Source organism: Podarcis cretensis, assembly GCF_951804945.1.
Source record: "Podarcis cretensis genome assembly, chromosome: 3".
Classification (NCBI taxonomy): domain Eukaryota; kingdom Metazoa; phylum Chordata; class Lepidosauria; order Squamata; family Lacertidae; genus Podarcis; species Podarcis cretensis.
The window spans coordinates 108,272,391-108,290,536 of record NC_137172.1 but is presented as its reverse complement, the minus strand read 5'-3'; positions in this window follow the sequence as shown (position 1 = coordinate 108,290,536).

Genomic DNA, 18,146 nt, shown 5'->3' with positions numbered 1-18,146 from the left:
CCCTCCAAGAATTCTGGGATCATACCCTCCAACATTTATCCGATGAAAGTTCAGACGTCCTAGTCCATTATTATACTTTATTTTAATTTAATAGCCAGGCATAGAGCCTTCTCAGTAGTGGTGCCTGCCCTGTGGAACGCCCTCCCATCAGATGTCAAGGAAATAAACAACTATCTGACTTTTAGAAGACATCTGAAGGCACAAGCCTAAAAAGAATGCCCTTTTCCAAGGCGTGACATCTTCTTAGTTTTCCTTTTCTGAAAGTGAAAGCAGAATCCATAGTCAGTTCCTTTCACTGTTACAAAACAGTGGGTGGAGTCATAAAGATGCCCAGAAGGGCTGGCCGAAGCATTTAGATTATTCCCAATCTTAATCTTCTAAATGTTCCCTAAGACTCTCGTGGAGCATTACCAGCACAGAATGCAGATGCTGATGAGAAAGTCTACTTACAGCTCCATCCACTTTCTCTGTCACTCCCTGAATGATCAAACCAAAGGAGATGGCTATGCCTCTAGAGCCCTAGTGATCAAGGAGCCAGCAGAGGGAGGTGTCACAATGAAGGGCGTGTCACAAGGACCTCCGCAACCTAGCAACCACCAGCACTCAACTGACACTACTAAGTTTCCTTATATGGCTTTTAATCCATGTTCAGCTTTTTACAAGTATGTAAAGTGAAATTTATTCCTTTATAGTCAAGCTTCTGTTCTTCCTGCACCTACTTACCATTAGCTGTCTAACCTACCTATCTGCCTCTTTGGTCTTATGTTGCTGAACAGTGGAAAACCAGAAATCACCCCTTGTATGTTTATTCATTTTATTACTCTCCTTCACTAGTAGATCCCAGGGCAAGTTACAACCATCTAAAATTGTTGTTGTTGTTATTATTAAATATGTATACCACCCTATACCCACAGATTTCAGGGCAGTTCACAGGATAAGATCACAATATAAAAATACAAAATAAAAACAAAAACAGCCCAATAAACAACCCCTCAACACAAAAGGGCATTGGGTGTCAACAGGGCGAGTCTTGAAAATACAACTCTGTGGTGTCAAAGGCCATGTAAAAGACCCCTATTTCCCAGGGAGAGTACCAGATTTACAGAAGCTGTCCCAGTTTCTGATTTGATCCCGGAATGTCCTGCTTAGGACCTCCCTATTTTAAATGTTCCCTAAGACTGTCATAGAGGACGTCCTAAGGAAAAGTGGGACATTCTGGGATCAAACCCAAAACCGGGATGGCTTCTGTAAATCCGGGACTGTCCCTGGAAAATAGGGACCCTCGGAGGGTCTGTGAGAGATGTAGTTTGCTGAGGGCACTGAGAGTTGTTAGCAGGGGCCTGTTCCCCTCACAGAGGTACAGTTCTCAGAGTTCCCTGAGACGTTGTTTGTTCAATCGTGATGCTCTGTAAGGGGAGCCGGTGGTCTCCTCACAACTCTCAGTGCGCTTAACAAACTAGAGCTCCCAGTCTTATTTGGGAGAAACCGTGACTATCTAAAACGGGGTCACGGGGTTTTTAAACGTATGGTGTGGGCACATCCAAAAATACACAGAGCACCAAGCTGACAACAGGCAGCTAACAGATGTGAGAAATCTGGAAAATAAAGCAGGTGGTGTGTGTTTTCTAAGAGAGTCTGTGTACTGGTCCAGTAAATGCTTCCGCTACGCAACCAGCAACAGTTCTCTTTGCAGAGCATTAATTAAGTCCAGTGCAGAGATTCTTGTTGCAGTACAAGCTTCAGAGTCTCAGCAGCAAAGAAATAACGACACAGGGAAGCCTGTCTTTCCAAAGACAGGTTTATTGCAGAAAGATAACAGAAACACCTCCGGAGCTTTCAGACATTTTTGCTTCATGCCCCCCACAGCAGAGAAAACAAACACTCTTTATATACTGAGCAACTTAACAACTTAACGAGCTTGACTACTTAAAGTCACATGACATTGCTAACTTGCCAGCGTCTTAGGTTTCACACCCTAACATTTTCCACCTTAATTCCACAAATACTTAATTCCATGGACAAACCAGCTCGAGAAAACTCAGAAAGTCGTATTATCATGTTCTTGGACTCGCAGTGTAGTGGTTAAGAGTGTAAGCTGGGAAGCTTTTGGTCCAACTGCCATCTTAGCCCTGAGCTCACAAGCAGGCCTCAGGCAGGCAAGGCACTCTTCTTTCGGCCTTGCTATCTTTCTCATACACTTGAACATGGGGTTAAAAAAATGGCGTCCGGGCTTAATTTTCAAAAAGCACCCCTTGTAGATATTCCATCCTTCTGAGGAAGGAAAGGCCAATTTATTAGCTTAACCAATGCAGCTGGCAATACAGCTTATCTGCATTTGGAAGATGGCCCTAGAAATGGCAGATGCAGCAAAATAGGGTTGCAGAGATGATTTCACGGAGCAAACAGTGATTTGCTGTGATTTGCCCACCCTGCCCTCCAAAGGTATTTTACTTCAGAAAAACACCTGAGGAGATAACTTTAAACGTATCCTGGCCATTACTAAAGAAGGTGTGCAAAATTCAAGAGGGAGAAATAGCTGTGTCTCCTCTCTCATGGGTAAAACTGTGGCAATATATATATATATATATATATTAACATTGTGGAAAGCCTCCAGCCCTACCCTGAGCTGTCATGAGTCCTTGCACAAATCTCAATTTGCCAGAATATCTTGAACTATACAGTATTTCTGAAAGGCTACAAATCTGACAGAAAGGGTTGCCATATGCCCTACTTATTATAGGAATTCTAAATTTGCGTCTGTACATTTAAATTACCACATGCAAATCTCTTCCGTCTTTCTGGCCATTGCCTAAAAAGCCATCCCATGTGGAAGCAAGCCCCAATGAGTTCAGTAACAATACCCTCCGCGGCTGAAATAAAATTTCTGATTCGATGAAAGGTCTATTGCACAATGGTGATCCAGCAAAAAACCTACACTTCTCCATTAAAATGAATATGGCTGGAGGGGCGGGGGAGAGAAGGAGCTGAGATTTTCTTGAGACAGCTTCCTCTGTGATGACAACCTTTATTCTCCCTCCTGAAGCCACAGTGATTGAGGAAAGACTTTGCCATCTGGGGCATTTCTAGGCTGCCCTACATTCAGAAATCACTGGGATTTCAAAGGTGGAATTGACATCCTGGGGGAATTTCTGAAAGGTGGCACTTTGTTCTGGATCTTAGACAAGTCTAAGTGTAAACACAGCTCAACAAATTTGGGGTTTGTCTAAAAAAAGCTCAATAACCTTCGGGGTGTCCTGTTTTTTACTTTTTGAAATACGGCAAACCTACCCAATAGTATTTTCTTTAATTCATAGTACAGCTACACTATTCATTCTAGTCAATTGTTTGGCATTTTTGTAAATAAGAAATATGGCAACCCTAGGTGTTTCATCCTTTAGCAAATTATGTACAGCGGAGGAAACTGAACTCTGTCCACCCTCCCCATTTCCCCCTCATTGCAACTCAAAAGCATTTCAAGTCTCTCTTCTTGACTTTTGGTATCATCCTGATAAGTCACTGACAGCTCCTTTCAGGTCTGCAAATTTGTTTTCTGAACCAGTTTCCAGAGTCAGCATTTCTGTGCCTATGTCCACCGCTGCCATTCCACAGGGGAAAAGGCTCTTTCTTGTTTTTCGGCCTTGGAATCATCTGCGGCAATTTGTCTCCTGTACTGTATTGCTTTTCTGAGAAAAAAGTGTGCGTGTGTGTGTGTTTTGCTGGGTTTGACAAAGCTTTTACCATATGTGTTCCCTCACCCATCTGCAGCTTTGCTCTGGTTGTACCTGAGATGTTCTTGCAAAGCATTTTTTTTTTTTTTTACTTTATACTTCACAAACAACAATTAATTGGTTAAAGCTGTGAAAATTTAAAAGGGCGCAGAAGTGAGGGAAAGGGGATAGATTCCCGTCATGTGGGTGCACAGAGGGTAAATTGTAAGCTGGCACAATCCCCCTTAAGATATTTATTAAATTTTCACAGCTTAACCAATTAATTTCAAATTTCAAATTTGTTATATATTTCTCTTAGAATTTGACATCCCACCTTTCCTTCCACGCTGTTTTTATACCCATCCCTTCCACATACTGCATAATATCACACATTTCATCTAATACTTATTCTTCTGTTTCATATGTTATCATTTGCTTCCTGTTTCTCAAATTTCAAATCCTGCCTGTCAGGGCCTTTTTTCAGCCGGAACTCAGTTCTGGCACCTCTCAGGTGGGCACCATTGACACTATAAGAGAACAAGGGTGATTTCATGGTGATTTCTGCCACCTCTTTTTCTAGAAAAATAGCACTGCTGCCTGTGATTTCATTTGGTTGTGATTCCCCCCCCCCCCAAAAAAAAAAATCCATAAGAGGCCTCCATTCTTCCACAAACTGTCCATCATTTTGATCTCTGATAAACTAGCACAATTTGTTGACGTTGCACAACATCATTGCTGATCATGACACACGTCTTGTTAAGGAATCAGCCTTAGCTTCCAGTTTCCCAGCTTTGTAGAGTGTGAGCCTATATGGGAGCACCTTAACCCTGGTCTTAAAACGACAAAAGGAAGGGGTTATCATTAAATCAAATAAGTTACGTCAAATAATAATAATAATAATAATAATAATAATAATAATAATAATAATTTATTTATACCCCACCCATCTGGCTGGGTTTCCCCAGTCACTCTGGGGGGCTTCCAACAGAGCACTAAAATACAGTAACCTATTAAATTATTTCCATGGGCTAAATGAGAAACTTGACCAAGAGGATAGAAATAGTAACTAATATGAGCTAGGGCAGGCTTCCTCAACTTCGGCCCTCCAGATGTTTTGAGACTACAATTCCCATCATCCCTGACCACTGGTCCTGCTAGCTAAGGATCATGGGAGTTGTAGGCCAAAAACATCTGGAGGGCCGATGTTGAGGAAGCCTGAGCTGGGGGTTCATCATTTTTGCAATGCTCCTATCCTGCAAGGAGGCCGCAACAACCTTGTTAAGGTGCTTAACGTTAAGATGAAGGGCCTCAGAAATAGAAATTCCAGCATGCTGTTATCAAAGCCACTGTTACAAAACGGGCAAGGCCATAAGCAGGCAGACAAACAAAGCAACTGTTATGAGACAGGGAAGGCCATAGCAGGCAGACAAACAAAGAATGAGTAAATTAAGAAGTGTTAACCTTCAAAAGGAGAAACATGGAATGTTAGAGCCTGATTGGATAAGAATGTAAAGTCTCACTCTCTGTGTTGTTGTTTTTTTTTTGTATAGTCTATAAAAAGTGGACGCACCCTGACTGGAGTGTGCAGATTGCAAACTTATCACTCTGTACCTTAGTTCTGCATATGCATAAATCTTGTTGAATCCTGCAAGGTTGGTTGCCACTTCATGTGAATCTGCGCTCCGGGGACCCAATAGCAGATAGGGAAAATGTCCAACAAAGAGATATAAACTTACCTGTCAGGGGTTCAGGAGCAGAAGCACAGGGAAGAGGGGAGATGGAGAGCGAAGGGGAAGAATCTGAGGGCAGCGTAGGAGAAGATGACAGTGGCCCGAGAGATTCCATGAGCCTCTCCAGCGAATCGGAAGATTCACAGAAGGGGGCGCCAGTGGCCAGGGCAAGGGGATTCCCAAGGGGGACACTCCAGGAGCAAGGGGCCAGCAGGGACTCCCAGAGTAGCAGTTGGAAATCAGGACCAGCTTCCCCACCAGAGCATAGTGGGGGGGAAGAGTCCCAGGTATCGAGGGCAGAGGATTCCACACCAGGGAGTGAAGATAAGTCAGGGCTGGCCACGCCTCCATCGGAGAGCCAGACAACGGAGGGGAGGTCAGATCCGGGCAGTATCCCGGAAGAGGGAAGCAGTGACAGAAGCAGTGTGACGGTCAGGAGGAAGGTCACTGGGTTGGCGCGAGAGGCAAGTTCAAATGTACAGGAGCGCGGGACAGCAGAGAATGAGGATTGGGAACCGGGTCCTAAAGCCCGCCGGAGACAGGGGGAGGAGTCAGCCGACTCAGCGTCGGAAGAGACCAGAAAGGGGAAAGCCCCGGCGGGCAGGAGGACCCAGAGGAGGAGAGAACAACGGAAAAGGTGGAGCAGGGCTAGGATCTTAAACTGGTGTCAGAGGGGAGGAGATTCAGATGGGACTTCGCCGGTCTAGGGTTTAAGACGTAGGGCTGCGCGCTGCGGCTTTGGAATGGAAGTTGAACTTCAATAAAGACTTTTGTACATAACGACGATCGGGCGTTGGTCCTCTGTGAGCTGGGACCTAGGGGCAGCTCTGACATTACCCATCGGTGAGGTTCATACCTGAGTATCGATTTGAATTTTGCATTCCCCACACTCAAACTAACAGTGTAACCCTAAGCATACAATTTTGGTGGTTTCCTTTTTAAAAAAAGCTTTGACTTTTTAAAATATGGCAACCCGATGCTACGTGCTGCAGTAAACAAAAGGGAAATCTGCGCTTCTCAAATCACCAGCCTTGCATCATTCAAGGGTAATGCACTGAAGGAGTTATGCATGACTCTGCTACACGCACAACCTGATTTAGCAGCATAGGCCTGTTGGTGTCACATGCCCACGCACACATCTTTAATTGCCTCTGGGTTTTTCTATTGTGCCTTAGATCATTCATTTATTCATTCCCGCAGAATAATTCATTTGCTAACATGCAAAATTTATTCACTAAAAGACTACAGTGGCATAGCTCCCTGCCCCCACCCCACCAGCTTCATTTAGTCTCTTTCTTCAGAGTTCGGCACACAGGTTTCTATCTTGTTTTGAGCAGGTTATCTGAGGTTACTGTGTAGACATAGAAGAAGCCTGGATTGCAATACAGTCGACTCAAAGCTTGGTGACCATGATGCTCTTTAGAAATGGGGGTGGTGAGGGCATCCTGTAACTAAGCCCTTAATTCAGACAAGGTTGCCATATTTCAAAAAGTGAAAATCTGGACACAAAAAGTTGTTGAGCTTTTCTTCCAAAAACTAAATAAAGAGAGAGTTTTTGAGCAATTTTGTATGACCTTCGCCAAAATCTACACGACCAACATGGGCTTTCATACACTGCTTATGAGGTCTGAATACTGGCTAAGTCTGGGAAATTCCAGATATATGGCAACCCTAATTCAGATCACATTTAAAGATGTACTTACACTAATTCACATTTTTTAAGAACAGTACATAAACCAAAACACAGTTAACCTCCAAAATCCCCGTTTCTCCAAATTTTGCAATGCTATGCAACGTTTACCCAAAAAAAATGCATATACTAAAATGTGCATATGAATGCATATATTGGTGAAAACAACATATATAAATGCATTATGTTGGGATTGTCTTGCAAAATGGTGCATCAATTCGCATGATAAAATGCTGGTCGCTTTTCTGTAGGACTTAAAAGAAAATCGCAAGCTGATGCAGAAATGTGGAGAGCTAAACTGAGGATTGGGGGAAAGCGAATGAGAAAGCAAAATTGTAAATTAGTTTTACATAAAGGTTGTGCACAACAAACATAACATTTACAACATTAAAAAAGAGTTCTTTCGAACCTTCAGACCTCCTTCCTTCCCCCCATGGGTTCCATTTCTAAATTTTATTCCTGCATCTTTTACTGTAATCTATCTATTATATAATCACAGAATCCAAAATTCATGTTACTTTATGAGTGTCACTGTATTCCTGCCAATGACTTCAGCTGTTTACAGTGGTCTCTCAAATATATTAGAAAGTTATTCCAGTCTGTCAAGAATACTTGGTCTTCCTGGTTTCTGATCTTTCCCGTCAGTCTTGACATTTCTGCATATTCCATCAGTTTGGTCTGCCAACCTACTGAAATGCCTTTCAGTATTGGCATTTCACCAGCTCTAGAAGAAAAAGGAAAAAAATCTCCTGTTTTTAATTGTTATTTTGAGCTGTGGCGCTGTTTAAACGGGCATGTTTATTATGCAGTCTTAATCTGAGAACAGAAATGTGCCATTTGGAAAGAGTTGATTCCTAGAGTGGTGGGGTTTTTTGTGGGAAGAAACTTCATAGAATCACAGAATCATAGAGTTGGAAGGGAGTCTGAGGGTCATCTAGTCCAGTCTCCTTGCAATGCCAGAATTTCAACTAAAGCATCCATGACAGATATAGCCATCCAGCCTCAGATTAAAACCCTCCAAGGGAAGAGAGTCCACCACCTTCGCAGGAAATTTATTCCACTGTGGAGAGGCTCTAACTTTCAGAAAGTTCTTCTGATGTTTAGTTGGAATCTCCTTTCTTGTAACTTGAATCCATTGGTTCAGGTCCTATCCTACCCTCTGGAGCAGGGATGTTATGTACTGAAGTTCTCACCCTGGGCCAGCAGGGGGATACTGTAGATAGTTATGCAAATGAAGGATCGAAAGTGACGTTCAGTGATTGGATAGTTTTAGAAAGTTGTTACAGTAACATTGTACTGGAGCTCTATATAAGCAGGCTGACTGAACCCTTCAGTTCAGTTCTGTTCTGGCCTGTGAATAAACAAGAGCTGTTTGAAGAATCGCTGTGTCGTCTGATATGTTCACCCACAACTTAACGGGGGGGGGGGACATCCACCCTGTGGCAGCCCTTTGGTGTGGGATCTGAACCCATGGGACATGTCCTGGACAGAGCACTGTATTTTTGGGAGTGATGTACAGTGGTACCTCGGGTTACAGATGCTTCGGGTTACAGACTCCGCTAACCCAGAAATAGTACCTAGGGTTAAAAACTTTACTTCAAGATGAGAACAGAAATCGTGCTCCGGCGGCGTGGCGGCAGCTGGAGGCCCCATTAGCTAAAGTGGTACCTCAGGTTAAGAACAGTTTCAGGTTAAGAACGGACCTCCGGAACGAATTGTAGTTCTTCCTCTCCCATCTTCTCTGGAATCCAACTTCCTACCTGCCAGCAGGATTTCTCTTCTCTCTCAATAAGTCTGCCGCAGTCATACTTTAAAATCTGGTCACAGAATTACCGGAATGTTAATTTCTTTGGAAGGAGTGCAGAAAAACAGAGGCTAGACTGTTGGTGGGGACAGACTATTGCCAGCACATAACTCCAGTGCTTAAAAGCTCATTGGTAACCCTACTCAGCGCTGCCTGCATAGGTTTTATTTTTTTAATTTACTCTTTATTTTTACATAAACACAGAAAGAGAAATAAACACATCTGTTGTTTTGTTATAATGCAGATATAGAGGCTGCTCACTGGAAGGACAGATCCTGAAGCTGAGGCTCCAATACTTTGGCCACCTCATGAGAAGAGAAGACTCCCTGGAAAAGACCCTGATGTTGGGAAAGATGGAGGGCACAAGGAGAAGGGGACGACAGAGGACAAGATGGTTAGACAGTGTTCTTGAAGCTACGAGCATGAGTTTGACCAAACTGTGGGAGGCAGTGGAAGACAGGAGTGCCTGGTCCATGGGGTCATGAAGAGACGGACATGACTAAATGACTAAACAACAATAGAGGCTGTGTGCACCCCATAAATAAAGCATATGCCTTCCCCTATGGAATTCTGGGAACAGCAGTTTACCCCTCACAGAGCTACATTTCCCAGCACCCTTAACAAATTACAGTTCCCAGAAAGACTATTGCAAGTAACAAGATTACACGGGCTAATGATCCGCTCTTGCAAATGCCAATATGGCAGCTTTACGCTTTCAGATATTGGCCTGAACCCTTGAACTGCATGGGTCTTTCCCTCCGGATAATTGCCCAGCAACAGGAGGAACGGCAACAATCCATAAAGTCTTCGGCAAAATGGTTCTGGTGGGCATCCTGCAGCCCAATTGGGATCTTCCCGAGAGAAGGAAGTGGGTTACACACAGCAAGTTGTTGCGGCCCAACATCAGATATTTGATCCCAAAACAGTCTGCTTCAGACACTTGAAAATATATTGCCTTGTCTGTACTGTCTGGATGGTTAAAGAGTCTCTGGGGTAATAGAAAACATAGATGGACTTGAATTCATAACAGAAAAAAAAGAACTGTGCCAACTGATTTGTCACACTGAAGTAGCAATCTTTTCTAAGAACTGTGAGCTTTCTTTGTGGCACAAAGCTTATTTGTTTTGTTTCCCCATATTTGTCCCCCCCAATATATATATATATATGAAACTCTGAAACCTTATCAATCTTTTTATGGTTCACTTCCAAACTCATTCCTGCCTTCACATTCTCAACCACAGTCCATAAGAGAAACATTCTGCCATTCTTTACCCAAGTTGAGGCAGCCTGGGCGTTACAGCATATTACCAGTCGCTTTTTCTTCTGCACTGCAGCATACATGTCTGAAGCCTGGGTGGTCTGATAGCAGTTCTTAAAATATATATATATTAGATTTTTCATTTTTGACATTTCAAAATAATCATTTTACAAACTTTGAAATATCCAGTGACTTCCCTTCTTCTCCTTCCATGGTTCATTTTGTACGTCCTCTATTCCTGCATATTTTACCTTAACCACTCAGATCAGATTTCCACTTTTACAACAATCAGTTATTACTTACACTGCTGAATTTATCTTAATGCTGCCAAAGTTTTCAGCTGAGTTCAGTGGTTATCCATATATTCAATGAATATTTTCCGATCCTCTTTAAATATACGTTCTTCTTGGTCTCTTATTCTGTCTGTTAAACCTGCAAGTTCTGCATATTCTAACATCTTAAGTTGCCAGTCCTCTTTATGAGGGACCTCGTTCACTTTCCATTTGGGGGATAGAAAAACACGGGCCGCTGTTGTTGCGTGCATCAATCAGCTTTCCTGACACCTAGGAATTTGTCTGGATTATTCCCAGTAGAAAGGACGCTGGTCTTTTGGGGAAAGTAGTTTCAAACTTTTTTTTTAACTCATTATAAATCATTTCCCAACATTCTTGTACCTTTTTACATATCCAGGACTGATAGCAATTCTACCCATTTCTGGAAAGTTTGAATCTCACTATTTGGGAGATGCAGGAGACCCGACCCCTTCAAATATGACACAGTCCCAAAGAACAGATCTCCCATTCACTCGTTGCCACTATATTTCTAAGGGGCTTCTTTTTATTCCACTGGAAATTAGAAACAAGTTCATTTTAAAAAATCACAATAATAATAATCCCCCCCTGTAGCAAAGGGCATACAGTGGTACCTCGAGTTAAGTACTTAATTCTTTCCGGAAGTCCGTTCTTAACCTGAAACTGTTCTTAACCCGAAGCACCACTTTAGCTAATGGGGCCTCCTCCTGCTGCTGTACCGCCGGAGCACGATTTCTGTTCTCATCCTGAAGCAAAGTTCTTAACCTGAGGTAATATTTCTGGGTTAGCGGAGCCTGTAACCTGAAGCCTATGTAACCTGAGGTACCACTGTATAAGGAAGTAAATTGTGCATCTCTGATACTGTAGATATAATACACATCTGTTTCTGTGCAATACCATAAATCCATTAACCTTGAGGTTATTTTCATCTGTCTTCACAAAGATAAGGCATCACACAATAAACAGCATTTTCCCACCCCCCACCCCATGCTCAAAACCTTTGCTCTATACTACCAGGATTCCTTGCACAGAAGCTTCTTCCTGCCTAAAACTTTTGGTATAATAATAATAATAATAATAATAATAATAATAATAATAATAGAGGGGGCTGGCTGTGTACAGGACACTCTGTCCCCCCAGGGAACAGTCCCTAAGTGTGTTTGTCACTCATGTCTTAATATATGCCCATGCCATCCTGCTGTGTCTGCAAAGGCCATTAGGAATAAAAACTAAGGTAACCAGAAATGGAAGGGGTTTAAAGGAAGGAAACAAAAGCACTCCAACCAAACCACAGAAAGGAAAGGGATTGTGGAGGGAAGAAGGCTGTTTTGGGTTTCTGTTGGGCAAAGGGACACTGCTGACTTCAGCCATTGGTTTAGCCCCCAATCCTGTGTGGTTCTCCATGTGGAGGTTGTTCCATAGCATAATCTCACTGCTGTCCATAACATCACCCTTGGAATGCAACCAAATGAAATCAGTAGGATGACGACATCTTCCTTTCCAATATGTTTGATTAGCTGCTGTTTCTGGGAGAAGAATACCATGGCGGTGACCCTCCTTCGACAAAGATTTATAGGTGTTAGGTAAGCAAGCTTTCCCGTCGTGTTACGTCTGTCTAATTCTTTATCCCCAACCCATTAATATGTATGCTGCAATGACTGACTTTTCTCCTTTCCTTTCCAGGCCGTCCTTTAGCTTATTTCCTCAGAACTGAGACAGTAAACAGAATGCTGCAATGCAGCAAACCCAGTGCACTGAAAAGAGTTACAGAGCAGGGCAGACAGTACGATCTGGGAAACTTCACTTTATTTGCTTTTGAGCAAAAAAAGCTTAAGAGAAACCAAATTGTCCCAGTGTGTTCACCCCAAATGCAATCACCACCTCTGTTTTCTGCACAGAGTAGCCTCTCCTAGGGCTATATGTTACGGACACCTTTCAAAGTGTCCCCATTTCCTTTAAAACTTTTTCTGAGGTGAAAAATGTTCAGTGTTTCTTCCTTCGCAAGGGAGAAGTAAAAGTTGGATAGGCAGCAGCCCATTCTGTTCATTGTCTGAGGACTCTGTGATGGGAGTTTCCTCTTATTGTGTTGGCTACAAGTGCATTTTCCCCCCTATTTTGATGGCCCCAAGCCATCTGGTGAATGCTATCTCATCGGACAAAGCACATTCAGGGATGCAGAGATGCATTCTCAGGAAGATTCAATAAGAGTCTGCGAGCGTTTCCTAAAATAGCAGAGGAGCTGGAAGAACGGAGGGCAGACAGAAAGAAATCAGTCCCAAGGGAGATGTTGTAAATATAAAGGACTCTTCCTTGGATGTATAATTCGGAACAGGCAACCGAGAGCACAGGGGAAAACATTTATCCAAAGTATAGCCTGGGGAACTGGAGTCTGTAGGTCATTTCATAATACTTGGGCTCAGTCCTCAGATAGGCAGGAAGGAGGTGCCAGTACTCATAACTTGATAGAAGCGCCATGGACACTAGCACAAAATGGCTACAACGGGAAGTCATGATGTCAACACAAAATTAGAAAGCATACACTCATTGCTGTTTCTCCCCTCCCTTCTGGCAGCTTCATGCTAACCGTGGGAAGTCAGCTTGTCCTATTGATGGAGAACACACCATTGATCCCCCCCCCCATACAATGATACAGTGGTACCTCGGGTTACAGACGCTTCAGGTTACAGACTCTGCTAACCCAGAAATAGTACCTTGAGTTAAGAACTTTGCTTCAGGATGAGAACAGAAATCGCAGCGCGGCGGCAGCAGGAGGTCCCATTAGCTAAAGTGGTGCTTCAGATTAAGAACAGTTTCAGGTTAAGAACGGACCTCCGAAACGAATTAAGTACTTAACCTGAGGCACCACTGTATGCAGAAGATGAAAAATAGATAATATGCAGAAGATGAAAAATAGATAATATGCAGAAGATGAAAAATAAAGTAGGGGTCATCTGTGATGTGCATAATTTTTGCATAGTGCCTGAGGTTATGTGGAGGAAGAATTTTTCCTCTCATACAGATGATATCGTCTACCCTGAGCCAAGTCGGTTTTATAAGGTATTGACAGATCACATCCACTTCCTCACTGACAGGTCATGAACGTCATTGGGGAAAAGGCTGTTCCAGTAGCTGTTCAGCCATTTGCATTTGGATGCTTGAAGGCATCTGACAATAAACATTGGCTTTCTATATTTTATGCCCTTGCACAATTAAACTTGCCTGAAAGGTTCATCAAGCGGATTCACGTTAATATTGTGTGTGTCTCCCCAAATCCAAAAGTCACTGGATTTGTGTCAGAGGCTTTCCACATCAAGGGGACGTGTTTCCTTTCCTCGCTGACCTTGCTTTGGAGTCATTAGCATGTGCAATCAGGGCTAATGAGACAATTGATTCAAGGATAGAGGGTAATAAATATAAGGGCGATGTTTTGCAGAGATGGCATGATGCCTGTTCTTGCCTCATCCTCTGTAATCTACAGGTGAATTGTGGCAGCTCAAAACACACTTTGGATGCTACACTGGTTACTCAACTCACTGAGGTAGAAGAGAATTAGAGTTAGCTGGCTTGGGAACTCAGTTGAAACCAGGCATCTCCAACCTGGTGCTCTCCAGATGTGGTGGAATTACAGTTCCTGTCAGCATGGCCAATGGTCAGGGACAGAGAGAGGTGTAGTTCAAAACAACTGAAGGATGCCAGGTTGGAGGAGTCTGGGCCAAATGCTCCCGAGACCTTTTATTTTTTTTTTTTGGGGGGGGGGGGGTATTTTACAGCTATAAATTTATAACAATAACAAATACATATCCGTGTATTGAGAATTCTCTGAATCTCAAGACTTCCCCACATCCCCTCCATGAGCCCTATTGTCAACATTTTCAAATGCATATTATTCCATACTTTACATTTTATATCATTCCATATTATCCATAATATTTGTTACATTAAAGGTAAAGGTAAAGGGACCCCTGACTATTAGGTCCAGTCGTGGCCGACTCTGGGTTGCGGCTCTCATCTTGTTTTATTGGCCAAGGGGTACAGCATGACTAAGCCACTTCTGGAGAACCAGAGCAGCACACCGAAATGCCGTTTACCTTCCCACCGGAGCAGTACCTATTTATCTACTTGCACTTTAATGTGCTTTCGAACTGCTAGGTTGGCAGAAGCAGGGACCGAGCAATGGGCACTCACCCCGTCGCAGGGATTCGAACCACCGACCTTCTGATCGGCAAGTCCTAGGCTCTGTGGTTTAACCCATAGCGCCACCAGCATCCCAGGCATTTGTTACATTACAAATGAAATTAAAATCCTGCTAATGTTTTCATCTGCTTACAGTGGTCTCCTAAGTAAATGATAAAGTTTTTGTCTTCTTGGGCTTTCCAGTCAGCTTTGCCATTTTGGCGTAGTCCATCAGCTTAGTTTGCCATTCCTCTCTGGTAGGGTCCCCAAGAACTTTCAGATAGCTCAAAGATAAATTTAAGCATTTAGACATTTGGATCCTAAATCAAATTAACAAAAATTGATCTGGTTAGTACAGGCATGCAGTTACCCAGTATAACCTTGGATTTGAAATGCTGGCAAGCATTTTCTTATTAGTAGGAACTTTATGTTGTTTTGTTTTTTTAATAAAAAAGTATTCTGTTTGTTTCTTAGAGCTTAACATGGAATTGTTTAACAGTGCAGTCCTATACATGAAGTTCAATGGGACTTACTCCCAGATAAGATAAAATGGGACCCTTATTCAACTATTTTTTGTTAAATAAATTCCATGCTCCACAATAAACTATGAGGTGACAAATGGCCAGAAATCTCAAATTCAAACCTACAGTTGTCAGATGGATGGAAAAGTTTCTGCTCTCCTGAACTTGCCAATTACCAGACGGTCCTTTTACTTGCACAAACTTTCGGGTGACAGCTCAACGACTCTTCTAAGCAAGTGAGATGGATGAGTTCTGAAATGACCTATCCATGACTACTGCCGCTGCCGCTTATTCTTCTTTTCTTCTTCCTCCTCCTCCTCTTCTTCGTCATCTTCTTCTTCCTCCTCTTCTGCAATCACTCGTAGCCAGGTAAGATTGTCTTCCATGAACACAGTTTTATTGATGTGTCCGTAAGTGACTGTGGAGGCCAATTCTGGATCCACATGTCCTTCCACAGCGGGGACATAGGTTTCCGGGTGGGAGTTGATCATGGTGAGGGTTTGCCAAACATACCTTGCTCTTAGCTTGTTTCTCCCTTTTGTCCTGAGTCCGTGCTTCTTCAAAGTCCATGGTATAGAAGCTACAGTGGTACCTCGGGTTCAGAACTTAATACGTTCTGGAGGTCCGTTCTTAACCTGAAACTGTTCTTAACCTGAAGCACCACTTTAGCTAATGGGGCCTCCTCCTCCTGCTGTGCTGCCACTGCACGATTTCTGTTCTCATCCTGAAGCAAAGTTCTTAACCCAATGTAATATTTCTGGGTTAGTGGAGTCTGTAACCTGAAGCATCTGTAACCTGAAGCGTCTGTAACCCAAGGTACTACTGTATTCTCCAAGGTTTGGTACAAGATTTGTACCTAAGATTAAAGTTACCTTGTGTGTCCCGTATTGGCCTTTCAATTGTTAATTAATGTTTATAATAATTCAAAGTGCTGGAGATGCACTGAAAGGGAAGTTTATTTCACTCTACTGTTATGGTCTTGCAGAGTCCTGGGACATTTGGGTTTATATAGTAAGTGCCTATGCAAATTCCATTTACAATTTGCTCTTCTCATCCCTTGGAAATCAGCTTTGTCTTGCCCATATTCTAAGGCCGTGAGCTTTTGGCTTATACCCGGCACACTACATTTATTCCTAGACTTCAGGTACTACAACTTTGGAAAGCCACAGACCAGCCAGAATTCCAGAACTAGGGGGTGGAAACTGTAAATTCAGCTTCCCTCTAAGAAGCAGATTGCTTTTCTAAAAAAGGGACAAGTGCTACAGGGCACTACGGGCATCCTGTTCATGTTCTAATGTTGTTTATGATGATTATAACTCACATTTTCACTTCAGTTCCTGTGACTTTGTCTTTGGGGACCCTGTCCTCTGTTTTCGGGGGATATTTGCTAAGCCACGAAGATTTTCACCTGCCATTTTGGGAGCCCCTGCCCTTACCCTTGTATGTGTTAATATGCGTGTAGATTTCTGCCCTCTGCTCTTTTATGTGTATGTATTCCCCCCCTTTTTTAATGATAGCAAGACCCTTTCCTTAAGTATAAAAAGGAAAGGGAAAGAAAGCCTTATATTAATAGTAACACCGCCCTCTCCAAAAGAATTTTCACATTCCCAGGGATATTGATTCAATCTGATCGAGTTGATTTATTCAGAAGACAGGTAGCAGATAACCATATGCTAAAAATTACAATCTGGAAGAATAGTAGAGTGCATGTTTGGACTACAGAACGGCTGTGGTTCAACCAGTCACACAAGTTAGCAACAACATAGGCATGCGTGTGCATTTTTTCCATATGACACTTTCAGTCATTGTCATATTTTGCCACAAAGATTTAAGATTTTTTAAAAATAATTTTATTTGCCGGGGATGTGGGGAGGTGATGCAGAACTTCACGTCACCAAAAGAGTTGTTTGGGGGGGCGTTATGTACTGAGTTGAATAGGATCCAAAATGCAGCAGTCTGATTGGTCCTGGAACAATAGGATCCAAAATGCAGCAGTCTGATTGGTCCTAGAACAATGCAGCAGTATGATTGGTCTGCAGGAGCCACCCAATCCAGCTCCAGATGGAAGTGAATCCACAACCTGATTGGCCTACAGGAGAATTCCGGAATTAGCCAATCACGTGCAGACCGTTGTGTAAATAATGTATACAAAGCAGATACTTTGGGGGAACTTTCATTCCTCCTCACCACTATGAGCTGAATAAAGAGCATGAAATCCACACTCAACTCGGGGAAAATTTCAGGGAGTAACTGAAAGAGAGGTAAGTTAGAATACACTGTGCGCATGGATCGTGGCCTCTGCATGCAACCGGCTATAGCACGATAATTGATTTTTCCATTTTGAAGAATACTTATGAAAATTGCTGCAGAGCACTTAGAGAGAGGATTAACATTTTTCCAGGTGGGTACAATTGGCAAGGTGACATTTCAGATAATGGCTTTTTAACCCTGTGGTGCTGCAGCCAGAATTGACTTCTGCCATTTCACCCCGCACTTCTGGGATTTGCTCTGAAATTCAAGCACACTGACATGGCCTTTGCTCCAAGATTGTGCCTTGAAAAGCTGAAAGAATGAGAGATTGAATTGAGCTTGTAGATGCCTGCAAACACTACTGCCTGAAAAATATGGAAGAACAAAAGCTTTCTTATAGACTCAATGCAGCCATCAGGAGAGGTTTTGTTTTGTTTTAATCTTAAGTGTGGCCTGGGGGGCTTTTCCAGTGGGGCTGTTACAGTCGCACAAATGCTCCAAATTTAGACTTCAAAACCCCTTCTGCTGGAATCAGTAGATGAGATATTTGAAGACTAAACATGGTGAAGGAGGGGGGCCAGTGAAAACAGCTGCAAATGTGCCACAGTTAGGCTTCAGGAAAACCTCTTAATGACTCAAATAAGTTAATTTTTTGAAGTTTGTGCATGGAGACAGGGAGAGAGGAGTCTCCACAGATGAGGA